General features: G+C 47.7%; 1 long non-coding RNA gene across 1 annotated transcript in view; it reads right to left on the bottom strand.

Annotated features, from left to right (window-relative positions):
• LOC137537633 (uncharacterized) overlaps positions 1-15,920 on the bottom strand; it is a 364,959-nt gene that overhangs the window by 255,133 nt on the left and 93,906 nt on the right. Inside the window, exon 3 of the long non-coding RNA XR_011024635.1 lies at positions 2,623-2,724. This is a non-coding gene — a long non-coding RNA (uncharacterized lncRNA). The remainder of the gene's footprint in view (positions 1-2,622; positions 2,725-15,920) is intronic.

Genomic DNA, 15,920 nt, shown 5'->3' with positions numbered 1-15,920 from the left:
TCAGATTGGTGGCAGATATCCCCACAAAATACAATTAGATTGGCGGCAGATATCCCCACAAAATGCAATTAGATTGGCGGCAGATATCCCCACAAAATGCAATCAAATTGGCAGCAGATATCCCCACAAAATGCAAATAGATTGGCGGCAGATATCCCCACAAAATACAATCAAATTGGCGGCAGATTTCCCAACAAAATACAATCAGATTGGTGGCAGATATCCCCACAAAATGCAATTAGATTGGCGGCAGATATCCCCACAAAATGCACTTAGATTGGTGGCAGATATCCCCACAAAATGCAAATAGATTGGCGGCAGATATCCCTACAAAATACAATCAAATTGACGGCAGATTTTCAAACAAAATACAATCAGATTGGTGGCAGATATCCTCACAAAATGCAATTAGATTGGCAGCAGATATCCCCACAAAATACAATCCGTTTGGCAGCAGATATCCCCACAAAATACAATTAGATTGGCGGCAGATATCCCCACAAAGGCAGGTCCCCAGTTAGTGGGGGCCCCCATGTTGGAAGGGGGTGCAGTGGGCACAGAGGGACCCCCCTCCCCCACCTGGAGCCCCCCCCCCAGTTTAGGTAGGCAGGTCACAGGTGTCCCCAGTTAGGTATGCAGCCAGGTCTAAGTTCCCCCTCAGTGGGCACACAGAGCGGCGGGGAGGGGGGGAAGCTTCCCCCCCCTCCCTCACCTAGGGGCTCCCCCTTCCGCACTCCCTCTCCCTCCAAAATTGCAGCCAGCGGCAGCTAACGGGGTATAGCTTACCGACATGATGAGATGAAATCCATCGCTCTGCATGCCGCTAGCTGGTCTGGTCTCCTGCAATGCACTGTGTCCAATCACGGTCTCACAGGAAGTACTGCAAGAGCGTTATTGGACACAGTGCATTGCAGGAGACCAGACCAGCCAGCGGCATGCAGAGCGATGGATCTCATCTCATCATGCCGGTAAAGCTATGCCCAGCATGCTGCCGCTGGCTGCAATTTTGGAGGGGGAGTGCGGAAGGGGGAGCGCGGAAGGGGGGGCCCCTAGGTGAGGGAGGGGGGGGGGAAGCTTCCCCCCCTCCCCGCCGCTCTGTGCCCAATTTCCCCCCTTCCTGCGCTGTGTCTGCTCTGGGGCCCCCAGGAGGCGGGGCCCACCGATGGAAACGTCGGCAGTTCGGTGGGTCAGTACGAGCCTGGTTGTATATACATTAAAACATAACTTTGAATTTGCAATAATTAAAGGACAACTGAAGTGAGAAGAATATGGAGGCTGCCATATTGATTTCCTTTTAAACAATACTAGTTGCCTGGCAGCCCTGCTGATCTATCTGACTGCAGTCTGCATTACACCAAAAACAAGCATGCAGCTAATCTTGTCAGATCTGAAAATAATGTCAGAAACACCAGATCTGCTGCAAGATTGTTCAGGGTCTATGGCTAAGAGCTCTTTCACACTAAGACATTGGGTTTGATGCGGCGTTAAGGTCGCATAACGTGCCCCTAACGCAACGCATGTTAGCTTTGATGTTGGACGTTATATTAAACTGTGTTATGCGTCTCTTGATGCGTACTTGATGCATACTTTTTGACGCAAACTGATCGAACAAAAACGGCGCATGCGTCACATTTAAAAAAAAAGCGAAAACATTACTGAACACGTGCAAACAGTCCAACGTAGCTAATAACGCAGACAACGCACAGCATGCAGCACTTTCTACATCAGGGGTCTCAAACTCGCGGCCCGCGGGCCATTTGCGGCCCTCGATACAATATTTTGTGGCCCTCGCTGGCAAAGGCTTCCTTATAGTTCTCTTCAGTGCTCCCAAGTAATCCGCCGCATCCCCACCGCTAAACGGGGGCAATCTGCTGGCATTTCCTGGAAGGGGCAGAGCTTTCAGCTTCAGCTCTGCCCCTCCTGACGTCAATCGCCGCACGGATCGCCGCCTCTCCCCGCCCCTCTCTGTGAAGGTAGAGTGAGAGGGGCGGGCAGAGGCGGTGATGCGCCGCGATTGTGAAATTCCTTATGCGGCCCAGCCTCATCCTGACTTTGCCTCCTGCGGCCCCCAGGTAAATTGAGTTTGAGACCCCTGTTCTACATATTGCTACACATTACACACAACGCAATGTGAGCACTGTGAATGTAACACATACTTTGTGCTGCTGTGCGTTTTTATATAACGTTGCGGCTGTAACGTCGCACTTTGAAAGCAGCCTAAAAGTATTAGAGGCAGAGGATCATCAGGACAGCCAGGCAACTAGTATTGCTTAAAAGGCAGTAAATATGGCAGCCTCCATATCCCTCTCACGTCAATTGCAAACTGCAATCAATACATAAAAATGTTGACAAGACCAAATATCAAGAACAATAAAATGAACGTCTTGTATTAGGTATAACTTTTTAGATCAGGCTTACTCAGCCAGGGTTCCTTGAGTACTCTGTAGGGGTTCCTTCGCATTTCCCCCATCGGGCAAATATAATAAAGCACATTATAATAGTGGGTATTGTAAAATGAAACACTAAATTGGGGGTCAAAATAATAATGAGAACATTAATAAAAAGCACTAGGATTATAATGAGTGGCAGTGTAATAGGAGGTAGTGAAACAAACAGACTCACCTACTTTTTTAGACCATGCCTCCTGCTAAATAAATGCAGTGGTTCCACGAGATCAAAACATTGTTTGCCGGGGTTTCTTGACATCCAAGAGTTATTTGGGTTCTTCAAGGGTAAAAAGGTTGAGAAATGCTGATTTAGATATACTGAAATATTTCCAGGAAAAAAGGAAAAAGACAATCTAATAAACATAAGCAACCATATTAAATATAAATGGAAACAAAATAGGTGAATATTTTGAGTTCACCTGGTATTAATACAGCCACAGAGAGCTGAAGTCCAATTGTTGGTTTAGGATTGCAATGGTCCTCTCAGTAATTCTGGGCAGGCTGCAAAGGTAAAGTCTATATCCAAGCTAAGGTAAATGCATGCAACTATCCAAGGGCAAGTCAAGAACAGGTAAGGCGGCCAAAAGGTCACAATGGAGGGTCAGGCAGAATGATTACTATCGCTATGCACTGATGTGGACCAAAAAAGTCTGAAACAGGTTGTATATATGCTGGATTGGTGTGGCTCTGTAAAATGTATTAGCTACAGGCTCACTATACACTATTTTGGATTTGCACCCTTGCTTTCAAGGGCATAATAAGATAATTTGCATATTCAAGCGATATACTTTATGGGAAACCACAGCATTGCTTTTTAATAAATGGATTTTTGGTCTCTTTAAAGTATACCTGAGGCAACATGTGACATGATGAGATAAACATGTGTATGTACAGTGCAAAACATATTAATAACCCAGTCTGTCTTACTTGTTTTATGTTGCTGGCTCTCTTACTTACTTATTTTGCTGCCTGAAAGAGTCAATTTTAGGCATGGGAGTGACAGCTTCTGTCTTGTCAGTACCTTGTGGGGATCCGTATGAACAGTGATTCCGCTCATAGAGTTCCCACAGTGCGTGCAATCCGGGCTAAGCAGCGATCTAAGCAGCAGCGTGCACAAGTAGTCCTCAAGCTTGCTCCAGCTCACGCACACATAGGTCTAATCCTCAGAGGAGTCCAATAGGAGCGGAGGACATCAACCGGCAAATGGAATCAGCTGGCAAGGGGCAGCGGGAGTGGCGAGAGGCAGATACAGGCAGCACGTGGGTGTCAGAGCCACGCCAACTGCCCTGACATATTTCGCCGGGTCTACCAGCTTTTCGAAGGGAGGCGTGGCTAAACCAGCACCAGTGCCCTGCCTAAATACGCATCACGCAGCCTCCCATTCAGGCTAGCGTGTGTGTCATCCGGCCCCGGGGGAGAAGCCACAGCCTATCAGGAAACCGCTAAGTGGGAAAGGTAAACAAACCCAACGTGTGAAGCACTCCATTGTGTGGATAAACACGTGTAGCATGGCAGGTGGCTGTCACAACGGGGGCAGGGTGGGCAACACGCGCTTCCATACAGCACGACCAAGATCTCACATAGATAATAACCTTAGTACACAAGATTAATTAGAACTAGTATATAGTATTATGATCATATAAAAAGAAAAGAAAAAGTTGATGGTTGGTCATATATCATTTAGTCAGAAAAACAAATGGGCATCAAACAACACGGCCAAATATTGCGGCCAGATGACCAAATAATGGTGCGAGTATCGCACAAAATCACAAGAATGGGGGCTCCGGATAGGAGAACCATTAACATAAATATAAATCTAGATCTCAATGTACGGCGATGTCGCAGGAGAGGAAACGGGGCAAAGCCAGGCCAGAGGCGACCCACCCACAGACCCAGGACACACAGGGTTGTGAGGATGGGGACAGAGGAGGAACCAAGGGACAAAAGAGGGGGATCAAAAGCCCAGAGCGACAAGAGGTCACCTCGGTAAAAACGCTGCATAACCGGAGGGTCTGTTGCTCTAAGCTCATAAATCATCCGGGATTCCTTTTGAAGAAGCAGTTGACATAATGTAGTATTGCAGTTGACATAATGTTGTAATTGCCAATGATGTCCATTAGGGAGCAGAACCTGTCTCCCCACAGACAAAAACCGGCAGATGGTACAGCCACCACAACTGTATGTACCCGTAACAACACAATGGGGGCGTGCGTTCTCGACGCAGCGAAAATGACTTTTAACAATAAGGTCCCGGAGCGATGGCGCCCTTCTGAAGGCAATCTTTGGCTGCGGTGTAACAATTGTGTCGATTTTAGGGTGATTTGTTAGAATGTAACAATGGCGTTCGAAGATGCGCATAATTTCTTTGTGCTGAACAGAATATTTCATGCACAAACGTAAACTTTCATCACCATCTCTACGGGGCCCACCCCCTGAAACCAGGGTGTTGCGATTAGCATCGCGGGCCCATTGATAGGCCTTCCTCAACAAATGATCCAGATAGCCACAATCCCTGAACCGTGAGCAAAGATCTGCAGCCTCAGCCTCAAAAGTAAGAGCGTCATAGCAGTTACGTCTCACACAGAGATACTGGCCCACAGGGATGCCCCTAACGGTGTGTTCGGGGTGAAAACTGTCTGCACGAAGGAGTGCATTGGTGGCAGTGTCCTTCCTGTATAGCCCAGTCGACAGATGCCCCTGATCATCAACCATGATCCAAATATCCAAAAACTAAATTCTTTCAAGACCATATAAGGTAAAGCGTAGATTTTGCGTATTGTGGTTAATGGCATCCACAAACAAATGAAGATCGTTCAATGTGCCCGTCCAAAGGATGAAGATGTCATCGATGTACCTGCGTCACATCAAAGCATGGCACAGGTACATCGAGAGACCATCGTCGGCGAAAATAAAACGCTCCCACCACCCCAGGTACAGGTTCGTGTACGACGGAGCACAGGTCGTGCCCATCGCCAAACACATGTCCCTGTAGGCCTGTACCCCCATAACCATGACATTGCCCCCCTTGTCTGAGGACTTAATTTCCACCTCGTCTGTACCCTCAGCTCCTCCAATGCCCCCAACTCCTCAGATGACAAATTATGGAAACCGGAGATCCTTCCGGAGACACGTATAATGTCCCTTTCAACCACCAAGATAAATGTCCTCAGACTCGGTCTGGACGAGAAGGGCGGGAAACATTGAAACCTGTTTCTTAGCTCTAAATCATTCAATGAAGGCTGGTAACAAACAGGTAAGGCGACAGGTATGTCATCCATACTAGTATCTGCAGTAGACAGTGGGATGTGGGTGATGGGTGGAAAAACAAGGGGTGGGGGAGAGCGCACTCAGGTTGTCATTCAATAAAAATGGCCAGCCGGCCATGGAATATTCTCACCTGGATCTGTGGCTGACTGTCCCACAGGGCCGCCTTCAGGGCATCACAGGGGGAACTGCTGTATGGGGCCCAAGTGAATCTGGGGCCCAGCGACCAGTGCCACATATGGGCCCCAGCTGCAGTCTGTGTCTGTCTGTCCTTCTGTCTGTCCATTAATATGGTTCAAAAGTGTCGGGAGGCTCATCTAGGAGTTACCTTAGATTAAAGTAAACCTGAGATGAATGGGAGGAAAGGATTTTTACTTTCCTTGGGACTCCTTTTAGCTCCCTGTAGTCCATCTGCTCCCTCAATGCTCCTGTGAAGTGGCATAATCCAGCTGGGTTGGGTTGCGTACTTCCTTCATTGTGCTCCCATAGCAGGAAATGTCTAACCGAACTGAGCACACACAGAAATCTCCCAGCCATGGGAGCGTGTGATAAGTGGGGTCACAGAAGTTAGCTTGTTCAGGCCTTCAAAGATTGTGCTTTGCTATGTGCAGGCAGAGGGGAGTGAGGGGGGCCCAGTAGGTTTGCCAAGTATAAGGCCCAAACATTTCTGATGGAAGCCCTGCTGTCCCATACGGGGTGGCCAGCAGAAAGGCTTTGTCCCACTTGGACCGGGGACCAAGTCTTGGCAGAAGTCCTCCTCCACAAGGCGTGCAGACGATAGCCTCCTTCAGAGCTGTAGTAGCAGGCTGCTGCTCTGGTATATTTTCCACCTAGCCTGAGTGCTGTGATGCCACTATAGGCGGCTGCACTGTCAGGCAGTCGTGGGTGGGTTAAGAAATTTGGGTTTAAGCAATTTGCCAGTGCAAGTGTATGTAAGTAGGAAATAGACGGCGGCTGCCGTATGAATCAAAAGTAAAAACTTTTATTGTAGCTAAGCAACGCATTTCAGAGGGCTCAACCCTCTTTCATCAGGCTAAAAAACTACTAAACTACTAGTATGGGTTTCATCCTCATTGATAATCCCATACTGGGAGATCTACAAAATCAGCCAGGGCCTGTCTGTCCTGTTCCGACAAGATAATTTGCGGTACTGATTGTATCTCTCTCTGAGAAGAATTTGTATTTAATAACTTCATAAGGATTTTACGTCCAAAAATATGTGTATCAGTCAGCACCTCGAAAACATCAAAATTATAAGTCGGGCAGAACCCAAGGCCCTTGGCCAAAAGAGCTTGTATAGGTGCCGGAAGCACCATGCCTGTGAGATTAACAACCTGCAATTCATTCAAGCTTCTCGTTAATTTGGTCTCACCGAATCCGCCCGCCCCCACCAGCCTGTCTACCCCAAAAAAGGCGAGGATGAGGGCCCAGAAACTGGCCCATCGCCCACCTCCTCTCCCAGGGCAGAGTCCGATGCACCACCACATGCTCTACTTACTGGGGCACCTCTTGGAATTTTATTCTTTTTGTCCTGCTGTTTTTGCCTATTATTTAACCTAGTATCGTATCTTTTGGGGCTTGTTCTAGGGGCTGTAGAAACCACTGGTTATAAATGAGCTCTCGCTCACTATTGAAGAATCAGATTCAGCTGTGGCCCCTACTCCAGATGGAGGCTGCGCTGGAATCGGTCTACCCATTTTAGGTTTGGTTGGTTTGGGAGGGCGATATCCCCACCTATAGCCAAACCCTGTTTTATATGCCACGCGATCTCTTAAGAGTTTTTGATCACGTTGGATCACCAACTCTTTGTTGAATTTTTAATGTGAGCTTCAAGCTCTTGGTTGCGTTTTTTATACAAAGGGTCAGTCTCTGACGATTGTATAGATAGGGTAGTTTTAACAATTTCAGCCTCTGTGCTAACAAGGTCCGCCTCGTCCAATTCATTCATTAGAACCAGGCAAACCGTGGCACATCCCTCAAAATTGGTCTCCCACTTTTTCTTGAATTCCTCTGAAATGTTCTTCCTATGGGGAAAGATCTGAAATCTCAGCCACATAGGACTAAATTTGTCCTCTAAATATATTTTATTATATTTAATGTTCCACCAGAGTCTCGATTTTTTCTCATAGAGTCTAGTCAATCTACGAAAGGCCCCATTAATCAATTGATGTGAATCCCTGGCACCCTGCATCTGCGAGCAATCGCTCTCAACCTGCGACACCAGGTCCTCCCACTGCAACATCACCGCACAGAGAGATCAATCCACCAAGTACAGGCGTGTGTCACACACACCCAGAGCTGAAGCTCCTCTTAACCTATTCAAAAAAGGTATTTATCCCTTGGTGGAAGTGTGCGACACTGCCGGTTATAAATACATATATTTCTGCACTGCCCTCCGCCAAAACAGTAGCATAAAATTCAAAGGAATAAGGGGTTTGGAAGGCATATGCAGAACACTAAACCAGAAAAGAGAATCTAATTTACAAAAATACAAAAACTTTATTAATAATTAGTTCATTAAACACACTGTTAAAAAAGCACACCCACACATTGCTGCCAATGATCCGCACTCAATCACAGCAACCGTATCCACATTCAACCACTCCTGACAAAGATCACCTAATGTGATCAAGGATCCATATACTGAATATGCCTATGAGATCAGCAGTGGCAGGAGATGGATGTTAGTCCAGCTTCGAAATTCATTTATAAGCTGCAATAGTCCTGATAAAGCAGAATTTAAAGCAGAAATCCACAATGTGAATAAGCCTGTGGTGCAAGCAGTGAGCAGCAAACAGAAGTTAGTCCAGCTTCAGAGTTTGTTAATAAGCTGCAATAGCCTCAGATAGACAGAGTGAAATGAGTCACATAAATTCATAGAGCAACACCAAGCATATACATAACCCCAAATGTTCATATGTGACCGAAGGAGACCATACTGTACCGACTCCTGACGTGCAGTAGACGTACTCTCAGCAAACAGTTCATTAGCAAGTCCTTCAACCCACCGCCGGAGCTCACGGCTAGGGGAGGTCCTGTGTAATCTGATGGGATCCGTATGAACAGTGATTCCGCTCGTAGAATTCCCACAGTGCGTACAATCCGGGCTAAGCAGCGATCTAAGCAGCAGCGTGCACAAGTAGTCCTCAAGCTTGCTCCAGCTCACACACACACACAGGTGTAATCCTCAGAGGATTCCAATAAGAGTGGAGGAGATCAACCGGCAAATGGAATCAGCCAGCAAGGGGCAGCGGGAGCGGCGAGAGGCAGATACAAGCAGCACGTGGGTGTCAGAGCCACGCCGACCGCCTTGACATGTTTTGCCGGGTCTACCGGCTTTTTCGAAGGGAGGCGTGGCTAAACCAGCACCAGTGCCCTGCCTAAATACGCATCACGCAGCCTCCCATTCAGGCTAGTGTGTGCGTCAACCGCCCCCAGGGGAGAAGCCACAGCCTATCAGGAAACCGCTAAGTGGGAAAGGTAAACAAACCCAACATGTGAAGCTCTCCATTGTGGAGTAACCCTTTTGCAGTTGTAGGTCAAAGAAGTCCTGCAGGATCTTTACGCTAGCAGGTGCAGAAAGATAGCAACCAAAATTGCCTCTGACCCCTCTTAAGGTGCCCACTAACGGTCAAATTTCTAGCGAAAAATCGTTCAAGCGAACAGAAATTCTGATCGGATTGGTTGTAAATAATCTCCATTGGTAGACACAATCGATTATGAACGAGTGAAAAAAACGTCGTCCGAATGAATTTTCGTCGAACCAAAATTTGGATTTTCTTGTTGGTTGTGATAAATAGGAAGCAAAGATTGGTTTGTTGATGGTGTAATGAACGATGTATTACAATATTTCACTTCCGATCAGAATTTCTGATCACTCGAACGATTTTTCGCTAGAAATTGGACCGTTAGTGACCAGCTTAACCCTGCTCACTCCATCTTCCAGCTCTTGCCTTCAGGAGTAAGATTCTGGTCAATCGCAACTAAAACTTCTAGACATACCGTATTTTTCACCACCCTAAGCAGCTCCCCAGCTAAGTGACGCCCGACAGCTAAGCGGCTCCAACCTAAGTTTCATGTGAATCCGACACCTATGATGCGCCCCGCTAACTCTCCCGACACCCCCAACATCTGAGCAGCCCAGCCCCCAGCTAAGTCTCCCGGCACCCCAACACCTGAGCAGCCCGGCCCCCAGCTAAGTCTCCTGGCACCTAAGCAGCTCCCCCACTAAGTTTACCGTCACCTCTGTCAGCTCTCGGAGGAAACTCTCATCTGATCCGGCCGTTTCTGTGTTAGTCTGCTCTTGTTTGTATTCTCTCTGGCGCTTCCCATCCCGGCTGCTCGCATCCCGGGTGGCGTCCTCTCTCAGCGTGATCACGATAGGTCACATGATGGTCGCATGATGGGTCACGCAGAGAGAGGATGCCAGCGGGGATGCGAGAAGCTGGGATTGGAAGTGCCAGAGAGAATGCAAGCAAGAGCGGACTGAGGACCAAGGAACAGCCAGATTGGATAAGAGTTTACTCCGAGAGCTGCCGGGGGTGACAGTAAACTTAGCAGGTGGGTGCTCATGTGTTGGAGGTGCTGGGAGACTTGGCGGTGAGCCGTTTAGGTGTTGGGATCACATAAAACTTAGCGCGGGAGCCGCTTAGGTGCCGGACGTCATAGGAGGCTTTGCGAGGGAGCCACTTAGCTGCCAGGGGTGTTGAGGCTTAGCAGAAGGACGAAACAAATGTTAGAGGTAGATGAAAGTATGGGAGGCCACCCGCCCACCCTGCAGTACGGGATCTCTCTGCCGCCACCTTTTTTCACACATTTCCCACTGCAGGAGGCTTAACGAGAACACCGCAAACATTATATATGGGAGGGGGCGACGCCGGGTGCTAGCCTAAAAGTACTATTCGGATCATAAGACGTTTTTCCCCCTACTTTTGGGGGAGAAAAGGTGCGTCTTATGATCCGAAAAACACGGTAGTAACAGTGTAGCCATGCTTAAGGTGGCCACTAATGGACCAATTTCTAGCGAAAAATCGTTAGAGCGATCAGAAATTCAGATCCGATTGGTTGTAAATAATTTCTATTGATGGGAACAATCGATTACAAACGAAAATAAAGTCGTCCGATTGGATTTTGGTCAAACCAAAATTTTGATTTTCTTGTTGGTTGTGATAGATAGGAAGCAAAGATTGGTTCGTTGATGGTTTAATGAACGATCTAGAACTGCTAGGACTTGAAATTAATCAGCACAGGGCTGAAAATGAACAATTCTCACCATGTTTACAGCCACTATACTTAAAGTGTGTGTGTGCGTGTGTGTGCGTGCGTGCGTGCGTGCGTGCGTGCGTGTGTGTGTGTGTGTGTGTGTGTGTGTGTGTGTGTGTGTGTGTGTGTGTTCGTGGTCCTTTTTGCCACCGAACTTGTAATCCGGATATGTGGGAGAAATCCGCGGATATCCAGGTCGGCTGCCAAACTATCCACAGATAGCTATGCGGATTTCTGCCCAACTATCCGGAATCCAGATCCGGCCGGATAGTGTAAAAACGGTCGGATATCCGGGTTACCCAGATATCCGAAATCCGGATGAGCATCCCTGCTAGCTAGGACCATGATTTTTTTTTTTTTTGCACTAGCACCTTGTTCCTTAGGATTTATTGAACTTTATACGTATGGAATTAATTCCTCTATTTATTGCACTAGCACTTAATCCTTTTTTTTTATATTTCGTGTATACACATTCCATACCAGTTTACTGTATGAACTTATGCGTTTTGGATATATTTATGAATTGTTATTCCCTTACGGCAGCAATATTGACCCAGTGACCCACCTTATTGGTGATGATTATTAATGATTATTGTTGGGCTGCATATAATTGGAGCAATGTGCTGTTGGTTTTGAGAATAATTGAAGCTGAGCAGACCTAATATACTAATATTTATTATGAATTATGGAGTCTATGGATGGAGATAGGCCTGGGGATCTTCATTGTTTTTTAATTATGATTGTTGTTCAATAACATTTATTCTAAGGTACTGCTGTTTTTCTGGACAATAATTTTTCTTTATGTTAGATAAGAGAGGGACTACTGTGTGCTCTTATATTTTTTGAATATGCTTATTTTGGATCGGTGATCTTAGTCCCTGTATATATTTATTCCCTATCTAGGAAATACTGTCAGAGGATGGGACTAGACAGTTTTCTTGGGGCTCTTTTGCTTTGGAATTAACATGATGCACCTGGGAGAGCATAGTTGCAGCTTTCCTACCTAGACCATTCAAATAAAAGTCCTTTGGTTTGGCTTCAAACCAGGTTTTAGTAGCATGTTTTGCTGGGTCAGTTGATGTTGGGGGGCATACACTGCAGGGCTCATCTTCAATCTTGAAACAAAATAGGCAGGTTTTAACAGTGCTGTAGGAAGGACACTTCTCACTATAAGGAATCCACCTGTGAGCGCCGCCGAGACCTGGGCAGAATCTGTCACTTCCGGGTCTTGGCGCTTGTTCCTTGCTGCTGGCCCTGCCAGTGACTCACAGGCCACACTTGCTGATAGGTGGAGGGCATGTTCTCAGTACACCCTCCGCAAAGGTAAACAAAAGTCAGCTGACTAGAGTGGTGTCAGCTGACCTTGTGCTTGACAGTGCTGTGCTGTGTGATTGGTTGTGCAGAAGGTGGCCAGCCAATGATTGGATTGTGAATGATATTTAAATGTGCAGAGTGCTCCCAGTCATCGCCCATGATAAACATAGCTTTGGCTAGTTGCTGGGTGTGCACTCTTGATTAGTGATGACTGGACTTTGACCTTGCTTGTATTTCACTATTCCTGTCTGCGCTGATTAACCCTTGCTTGCTTCCTGGATATCCCTTGTCTGCTGCCTCAATTGACCCTTGTCTGTTTACTGGATACTCTCTTGTCTGCTGCCTGGATTGACCCTTGCCTGTTTACTGGATACACTCTTGTCTGCTGCCTGGATTGACCCTTGCCTGTTTACTGGATACTCTCTTGTCTGCTGCCTGGACCGACCATTGCCTCTTATTGGATACCACTTGCATGTTATCTGGATTGTCTGTTACCTGGGGACTTGCCTGTCATCCTTGTTACCATTGACTATTGACACTGATTGCTTCAGCTCCTCTGAACCCAGGTAATGACATATGTGATACCTCTGAACTGTTGAACTGTGTTACTAGCCTCAGTAGAGGCCTCTGGTGGTATATCTGCATTATCTGTCAGTTGTATGCCTGACTCGCTTAAGTCCTAATTAGGGCCAGCTAGTGGTGTGCCAGGCAGGGACAGTATAGGTGTCAGTTAGTGGTGTGCCAGGCAGGGATAGCTAGGTGAAGAGCGAGACCTATAGCCTGGACATACACGCTGACTCCTCACATTATATCACCAAGCCTTACAGTATCACGGGCCATCATACCCAAAAACCTGCAAAATGGACGCTAAATGATGGGCGTTCTCAAATAGAAACTCTTGGTGAAGTGGTTGCTCAATTACGTAGTTCCGTGGAAGAACTTCAGAGGAACTATACCCAGATTCAGCAACAACTCCATAATCTTGTATTAACTCCTGCTCCTGCTCCTGTCAATGCAAATAATATTCAAGCTAATGAGACTGTTTCATCCTCTGTTGTCTGTTCATGTATGTGGTACTTTTGCTCCTGAACCTAAACTACCTCTGCCTGAAAGGTTTTCCGGAGACAGATCTAAGTTCAGGTTATTCCAAAGTGCTTGTTACTTACATTTTTCCTCTCTACCTAGGACATTTGCTAACGAAAATACCCAAGTTGGGGCAATTATTTATTTGTTACAAGGGGAACCTCAGGCTTGGGCCCTACATTTGTTGAAGCAGCAGCATCCTGCTCTTGCCAATACTACTACTTTCTTTGAAGCATTATCAGAAATATATGATGACCCTGGTAAGGGAGCTCATGTAGAACCTGTACTTCAGAATCTTCGCCTGGGAAAAGGTCCTGTTGAAGACTATGCCAATAGGTTTAAACATTGGTCAGGAAATACTACGTGGAATGATGCAACTTTGAAACATCAATTCAGGCTTGGCTCATCTGAACAATTAACCTATGCAGATAGGGGTCTCTAGGCTATTAGTGGCAGAGGAAACCAAGAGAAGGGATGGGGGATTGTGTTTCTATTGTGGGGGTACAGGGCACTTTGCGCTTGCTTGTCCAATGAAGAAAAAAAAAGTTGCAACTTCAGCACTTAGATGAGGTCAAGAAACCTCCTTTAACCACTTAAGGACCGCCCCCAGCCGATGGGTGCGGCGGCAAAGACCGGGCCCAAACTACCGCAATACGTCCATCGGCGGGGGCGGCTGCGGGCGTGGTTATGCGGCGATCGCGTCATTCGTGACGCGATCAGCCGCCGGCGACTGGCTCCTCCCCCCTCGCGCTGTAACCCGCCGGCCGTTCGGAAGCGCCGGCGGGTTACTAGCACCCGGATCGCCGCATGTACTTCGTATAATAGGCTTTGTAATGTATACAAAGCCTATTATACTGGCTGCCTCCTGCCCTGGTGGTCCCAGTGTCCGAGGGACCACCAGGGCAGGCTGCAGCCACCCTAGTCTGCACCAAGCACACTGATCCTGCCCCCCCCCTTCCCTATGATCGCCCACAGCACCCCTCAGACCCCCCCTGCCCACCCCCCAGACCCCTGTTTGCACCCAATCACCCCCCTAATCACCCATCAATCACTTACTGTCACTATCTGTCAACACTATTTTTTTTTTAACCCTAAACTGCCCCCTGCTCCATCCTGATCACCAACCCCCACCCCTCAGATTCTCCCCAGACCCCCCCCCGTGTACTGTATGCATCTATCCCCCCTGATCACCTGCCAATCACCTGCCAATCACCTGTCAATCACCCATCAATCACCCCTTGTCACTGCCACCCATCAATCAGCCCCTAACCTGCCCCTTGCGGGCAATCTGATCACCCACCCACACCAATAGATCGCCCGCAGATCCGACATCAGATCACCTCCCAAGTGCAGTGTTTACATCTGTTCTCTACTCTAAACACCCACTAATTACCATCAATCACCGCCTATCACCACCTGTCACTGTTACCTATCAGATCACACTCTAATCTGCCCCTTGCGGGCACCCAATCACCCGCCTACACGCTCAGATTGCCCTCAGACCCCCTGTGAGGAAACGCGGAAAAGCCGCCGCTAGTACTCAAAGTAAGGCGGCTGATTCCGCGTTCAACATGGCAGCTAGCGCGCAGTCGGAGCGCGGAGAAACCGCCGCATGTCCAGACAACAGGGCGGCGGATTCCACGTCCGACGCGACAGGTAGTACGCAAAGGCCTACTCTGGTCAGTAATGCTGAATGCGGAGAAACCGCCGCACGTACGGACAGCGGTGCGGCGGATTCCGCATTCAACACAGCAGGAACATTGCAACACATGTCTGGTGTGGCTGGGACTGATAGTCCACACTGGTTCAGGAGGACGCGCGCGCGCGCAGAGAGGCAGGGCCTTTATGACAGTCAGAAGGGAGTCAGCTGACCATGCCGGTCAGCTGACAATTTCAGCAACTTTCATTGGTCCAGCACTTAGGGGAGACGCTTGAGAGCGCTGGTGTATATATACTGGGTGCTGGTCATTTCTCTGGTGTCTGGCGTTGCGATCACTACGTGGTAGCACTCAGACCTTGTAAGCATCTGTGTTGATTAGACAGTTTCGTAGGTGTTGATGATCACGGAGCTCACACCTTAGCCTAGGAATTGTATTATTACCGGTGTTATTATCTAGACCAGTTTCCAAGGTGTTGATGGCCAAGGAACTCACACCTTAGTCTAGGAATTCTGTACCATCTGTATCATTATTATTGTCTAGTCTAGTTCCTGGAGTGTTGAGAATCTAGGAGCTCACACTCAAGCTTAGGCACTGTTGATTATCAGTTATGACCTTCTGCTTTCCTGACCATCCTTCTGATCTCTGATTCTGTACCTTAGTATTCTGATACTCTGTTGCCAATCTCTGCTAGTCTTAGGATTCTGTCCCTGTATACTGTCTCTGTACTTTTTCTGTCCGTGTGTTAACGACCTGGCCTGTCTGACCTCGAGAACTCTCTCTCCTGTTAAGAGATAGTTCGCAGATCTGTCAGTGACACTTCCTCATTGGTGTCACTCACGTTCTGTCCTTCCCACTCTCAGCCTAGCTCCGCCCCTTGGGGAGCTTCAGA

Source organism: Hyperolius riggenbachi, chromosome 11 (genome assembly GCF_040937935.1).
Source record: "Hyperolius riggenbachi isolate aHypRig1 chromosome 11, aHypRig1.pri, whole genome shotgun sequence".
In the NCBI taxonomy this organism is placed as follows: Eukaryota; Metazoa; Chordata; class Amphibia; order Anura; family Hyperoliidae; genus Hyperolius; species Hyperolius riggenbachi.
The sequence above is the reverse complement of the archived record's forward strand: the minus strand, read 5'-3'. Positions and strand labels throughout refer to the sequence as shown.